We start from the raw sequence: 6,000 nt of genomic DNA, 5'->3' as shown, positions 1-6,000 counted from the left end.
AATTATTGCTCTCGCTCTACCAATTGCGGTGATACCTCACATGTGTGGTTTAAACACTGTTTACATATGCGGGCGCTGCTCACGTATGTGTTCGCTTCTGCGCGCGAGCTCGTCGGGACGGGGCGCGTTTTCTGGCTCCTAACTTTTTTAGCTGGCTCCGAGATTCCAAGCAAATGTGTCACACCCTGCTGTAATAGATTATAGGATGTTACAAGCATAGGGCTTATTTTTGGGGTAGGGCTTATATTGCAGCCCTCCTGGGAAAATAACGCTAGGTCTTATTTTCGGGGGGAAACGCTGTATGCCTTCGGTAGCACTCTAGAGCAGCCTTCTCCAACCAAGGGTGCCTTCGGGGGTTTCTTTAGGGGTGATGTGGTAAAGGTGCCGCGCTCTACTAAATGATGTAAATAATAAGTTCCTTGGCATTTAAAGTAGGAGGTGCACCGAAATGGAAATTTCAGAAACGAAACCGAAATAAAAAAAGTCAGGCCGAAACCGAAAATGACTTTACTTTTTTTTATAATTTTATGTTAAAACATACACTCGCTGTGCCCCCAATTGCCGCCTCTTGTTTAGTTTTTTTTTTATTATTAATTTATCACTTTTTTTTTTTACACTTAAAGCGGGGGTTCACCCTAAAACTACTTTCTAGTATTACAATGTCCTGACACATTACAATACAATTATGCCTATTTTTTTTTTTTTATGCTGTACATACCTCGGTACAGCCAATTTACGCGCGGCTTCCGGGTTGCGAATCCCGCGGGAGTGGGCGTTCCTTGCTGGTGATTGCCGTGATAACCAAAAACGAGCTCCCCCCCCCCTTCGCATAAGCTGCGTCACGATTGCCGAAAGAAGCCGAACGGCGAGTCGGCGCTATACTGTGCCTGCGCACCGCCGTTCGGCAATCATGACGCAGCTTACGAGACGGGGGGGGGCTCGTTTTTGGTCATCACGTCAATCACCAGCAAGTTAGGAACGCCCACTCCCGCGGGATTCGCAACCCGGAAGCCGCAGGTGAATTGGCTGTACCGAGGTATGTACAGCATAAAAAAAAAAAAAATTAGGCATAATTGTATTGTAATGTGTCAGGACATTGTAATACTAGAAAGTAGTTTTAGGGTGAACCCCCGCTTTAACCTTATTGCTATCACACAGGAGAAAATAATTCCCTGTGTGATAGCAATTGGAGGTGACAGGTTCTCTTTATTAACCCTGTCACCTCCAAAAACAGGAGTGGATTGGTGGCAGGGATAGGAGCCGGGGGGGGGGGGGGGGGGGGGGGGGGGCGTAACCAGAGTTATGGGCGCCCGGGGGCAGGAGCTGGAGCGGACACTCGTAGCTCTGACCGGCCGGCAGCCAACATTACTTCACACAGCGAGGCCCCAGCTTGGGGGGGGGGGGATGGGGACGAAGGGGTGCGATCAGGGGAGCCCGGTGCCGAGCCAGGGATCAACTCCTGATAGGCGGATGGACTGCTCCTGGATGCCGGGCTTTGCTCTGCTCCTCTACACGCTGGCCTGCAGTCCAGGATTTCCACTGTCCCAGCTGTCCGGCCAGCAACAGAGACCCGCCGGCGCCTCATCAGTCATTATCTGCAATTTTAAGCTGTTTCGGCCGATATGTATCGGCCACCGATCTATCGGTGCACCCCTAATTTAAAGGGATGTTCCTGAACTGTTGTGGTGATGGAAGCCGCCCCACCAACACCCAATCACACGGACTCTTACCCTAAGGCAGTGATGATGAACCTCGGCACCCCAGATGTTTTGGAACTACGTTTCCCATGATGCTCAGGCACTCTGCAGTGTTGAGCATCATGGGAAATGTAATTCCAAAACATCTGGGGTGCAGAGGTTCATCATCACTGCCCCAAGGCATGGGGTGCTCAACCTGTGGCCTTCCAGCTGTTGCAGAACTACAAATCCCATTAACTCATTGCAGGCCGCTGAGAGTTGCCAGCTTGATTTCTCTTTCGTTCATAGACGGACACAGCCTTCTTTGACCTTAGGGTTATGCTTCTTCCTACCAGGAGATTTAGGCAGAATTCTACAGCACTTAAGGTGTTAAAACCTTTCCTTCATGCCGCTCCTCCCAGGGGGCGTGGCTCCCCCAGGCATAACCCCACCCTGCTCTAGCAGCCTTCAGTTTTTTTTCTGCCTAACGACAGGAGAGTCAGGCTCTCTGGAGTCCTGGACTAGAGTTTTTTTTTCTTGCAATTTTGTCGATTTTATTATTTTGTTCCTGCATTTTTGAATCCTGTGATTCTTCTATCAACAGCCGACTGGGTGACAGGCTGGGTCCTCGACCCTTGTAGTCCCCCCATGTTCGGCCTTCGAGCGTGTGCCGGCCCTCAGCTCAGCTTTGGGACGTCTACGACAGGCCCCATTGCTCCAGGGGCAGCCGGGGAACTTCGGTTCTAGGGCGCACATATGACGGTCTCTGGCTTTGTCACATTGTGTCTGGCCGTCAGCCATGCCGTTTAGCGGACGTTGGTTCTGTCTGGGATACCTCCAGCCGGGTAGTCGCAGGACGGGTAAGTAGTGGCCCCTTACTCAGGTAAGTGGTCTGGCTGGAATGTTTCCCTTGGGAGGTCGACTGAGGGTCCGCCCTGCTTTCCTCTCTCCCTTATTCCTCTCCCTCCTTCCCCTTTTGGGTGACGGCTGTGCGGGTTTTTTTTTTTTTCTGGGGCTCATGTTCACTGGACCCGTGGTTAGCGGGGGCTGTGTGTGTCACTGCAGGGGGCTGTGGTGTTCACTTCTGGACTTTTTACAGTGTGCTGTATGGTGATTTTTTTGTGTGACAGTTTGTGGTACACTGTCTTTTTAAATCTGCGTCACGGCAGCCATTTTGCCGGAGCCGCGCTTTATATAGCTCGGCGGCCATTTTCTTGTGGTCCTGTGCTGTTTTTTCAGCTTTCGGCGGCCATTTTGCTTGGCCTCTTGTGACGGTTTCGGCGGTGGAAAAAGACCGCAAATTCGTCTGAGGGGACAGACGCAGCGCTGCAGCTTTTCTATCAGCACTACTAGTCCTTCACAGACCGCGCTGTACCGGGAGGGTGGTGAGTCACAGGGGCCCCCATACTGTTCTAGCGGCCAGGAGGTGACCTGTTTTTTTTTTTTTTTTTCCTGCTTTGGCAGTGGGGGTGACATGGCAGCTGCACTATGGAGCCTGAATCAGGCCCCTCATTCCTAACAATGCCTGAGTTAACCCTTAATGCCCCTTCCCCTGCCACATCTGTTGAGGCAATGTCGGCTGTCCTGGAGTCTTTTCTCACCAGGTTTGAAGCAGCTAGTGCCCGGATGGGGGGTAAAAAGCGCCCCCTCCCTGAGCCTGCTTCTGGGGATATCTCTGACGCAGAATCAGATCATGCTGTTGCTGCTTCTGGTTCTGTAATGTCAGAGGATGCGGGCTTAACCCACATGGACAGCGAGGATGACTGCTGTGGAGTCGGCTGACAAGGAATTTGTTGAAGCTCTTATTTCTGCGGTGCGTGAGACTCTGAAAATTGAGGATGTGGCGGAGACACCACCAGTGTCGGTCCCTTTTGGGTTCCGCAACCCGCCACGTACCGCCAAAGTGTTCCCTTGTGTTCCTTATTTGGACAATATGTTATATAAGGAATGGGATACACCGCAAAAAGTTTTTACTGTTCCTAAAAGCTTTGCAACCCGTTACCCCCTTGAGGAGGACTTCTTAAAAAAGTGGGTCTCTCCTCCGTCAGTGGACCCTCCCGTGTCCAGACTGAGCAAGGATACTACGTTGCCTGTGGAAGGGGCTCCTGCTTTCAAGGACCCTGCTGATAGGAGAGTGGAGGCCGTGGCCCGCTCCCTATTCATGGTAGTGGGTTTGGCGGTGAGGCCGGCTCTGGCCGGAACCCTGGTGGCACAGACCCTGACTGAAAGGGCGAAGCTCCTACTGCAGGAGCTGGAAGACCAGGGCGCTTCCGAGTCCTCTAGGGACCTGGCTGAACAATTGGTTCAGGGTCAGAAATTTCTCTGCGAGGCGGCCATGGATACGATACCTTTGCTTTCCAGGGCTTCCGTCTATGCAGTGGTTCTGCGCCGCCTTGTGTGGCTGAAATGCTGGTCGGCTGACCAGTCCTCTAAAAAGGCCTTGGTGCACCAGATTTGGTTGAGCCATCTGGCCAAGTCTTCCCTGGCGTGGTGGCTGACGTCTCCGGTGCTTCGGTCTGGAAAGTCTTTTCTTCCGTGCCACTGGACAGTGGTCACGACGGATGCCAGCCTCTTCGGCTGGGGGGGCGTTTGGAGCACCCAGTCTGCCCAGGGGCGCTGGACTTGGGAGGAGTCCCGCCTGCCGATCAATATTCTGGAGCTCCGAGCAATCAAGCTGTGCCTTGCCAGGTGGTCCCTGGAGCTGTAGGGCCGTCCTGCCAGGATCCAGTCCGACAACGCCACGGCCGTGGCGTACGTCAATCATCAGGGCGGCACAAGGAGCTCGGCTGCAGCGACAGACGTCGCTCACATTCTTCGGTGGGCCGAAAGGTCCGTTCCGGCTCTGTCGGCCATATACATTCCGGGAGTTCAGAATTGGCAAGCCCTCCGGTCTCTCCACCCGGAGGTGTTTCAGAGCCTGTGCCAAAAATGGGGCACTCCAGACGTGGACCTTCTGGCGTCCCGTCTCAATCGGAAGGTGCCACGGTTCGTGGCCAGGTCAAAAGACCCGTGGGCGGACGCGTTGGTGGCTCCCTGGGGTCGCTATCACCTGATTTTCGCCTTCCCTCCTCTGAAACTCCTCCCTCGCCTGCTGCGCAGGGTGGAAGCCGAAGGGATTCCGACAATCCTGATCGCCCCGGACTGGCCGCGTCGCTCTTGGTACGCGGACCTGGTGCGTCTGGTGGTAGATGCCCCCTGGCGTCTACCCCTGAGGGAAGATCTCCTGTCTCAGGGTCCGATCTTCCATCCTGCTTTACGGTCATTGGCTTTAACGGCGTGGCTGTTGAGAGCCAGGTACTGAAGGACCGGGGCCTGTCGGGCCCGGTGATCTCTACCATGCTGCGTGCACGAAAGTCCACTTCTCGGAAGATTTACCATCGTACATGGAAAGCATACATCTCTATGTGTGAGGAGATGAAGTGGCACCCCCGTACATACGTGGTGTCCCGGATCCTGCTGTTTCTACAGCGGGGAGTGGACCAGGCTCTTGCCTTGAGCACGATCAAGAGTCAGATTTCTGCTCTGGCTGTTTATTTTCAGCGTCCCACTCCTTGATTCGCACGTTTGTGCAGGGGGTCCGTCATGTGGCCCCTCCGGTGTGCCCTCCACTGCCTTCATGGGACTTGAATTTGGTCCTCTCAGCGCTTAAGCATGCCCCCTTTGAGAACATTCGGAAGATCCCCTTGTTGACTCTGTCGCAGAAGGTGGTCTTTCTGGTAGCTATTAACTCTATCAGACGGGTGTCTGAACTGGCGGCCTTGTCTTGCAAGGCCCCCTACTTGGTCATCCATCAGGATAAGGCGGTCGTTTCGGCCTTTCACATTAACGAGGACATTGTTCTTCCATCCTTATGTCCTCAGCCGAAAAAACAGAAGGAGGCCACTTTACACTCTCTGGATGTGGTTCGGGCCCTTCGAGTTTACTTGTCAGCGACAGCTCCGTTCCGGAAGTCGGACTCACTGTTCGGTCCTAGTAAGGGCCTGGCAGTCTCGTCGGCCACCATTTCCAGGTGGATCCGACAGGTTGTGCTTCAGGCCTATGCCCTGAAAGGGCGGGCGCCCCCCTTTCGGGTCACAGCGCATTCGACCAGGGCGATTGGTGCCTCTTGGGCTTTCCGACACCAAGCCTCTGTGTTACAGGTGTGTAAGGCTGCGACCTGGTCGTCGGTCCACGCTTTTTCAAAGTTTTACAAGGTGGATGTGAGTGCATCTTCTGATGCCTCCTTCGGCCGCAGGGTGTTACAGGCGGCAGTTTAAGGTTGGAGTTCCTCCGTTGAGTAACTCCGGTTTTGTTTGGGGTGTAACCTGTTTTTGCTGTGTTGTTT

This window comes from Rana temporaria, chromosome 9 (assembly GCF_905171775.1).
Source record: "Rana temporaria chromosome 9, aRanTem1.1, whole genome shotgun sequence".
Taxonomy (NCBI): Eukaryota; Metazoa; Chordata; class Amphibia; order Anura; family Ranidae; genus Rana; species Rana temporaria.
This window is presented reverse-complemented; position numbering follows the sequence as displayed.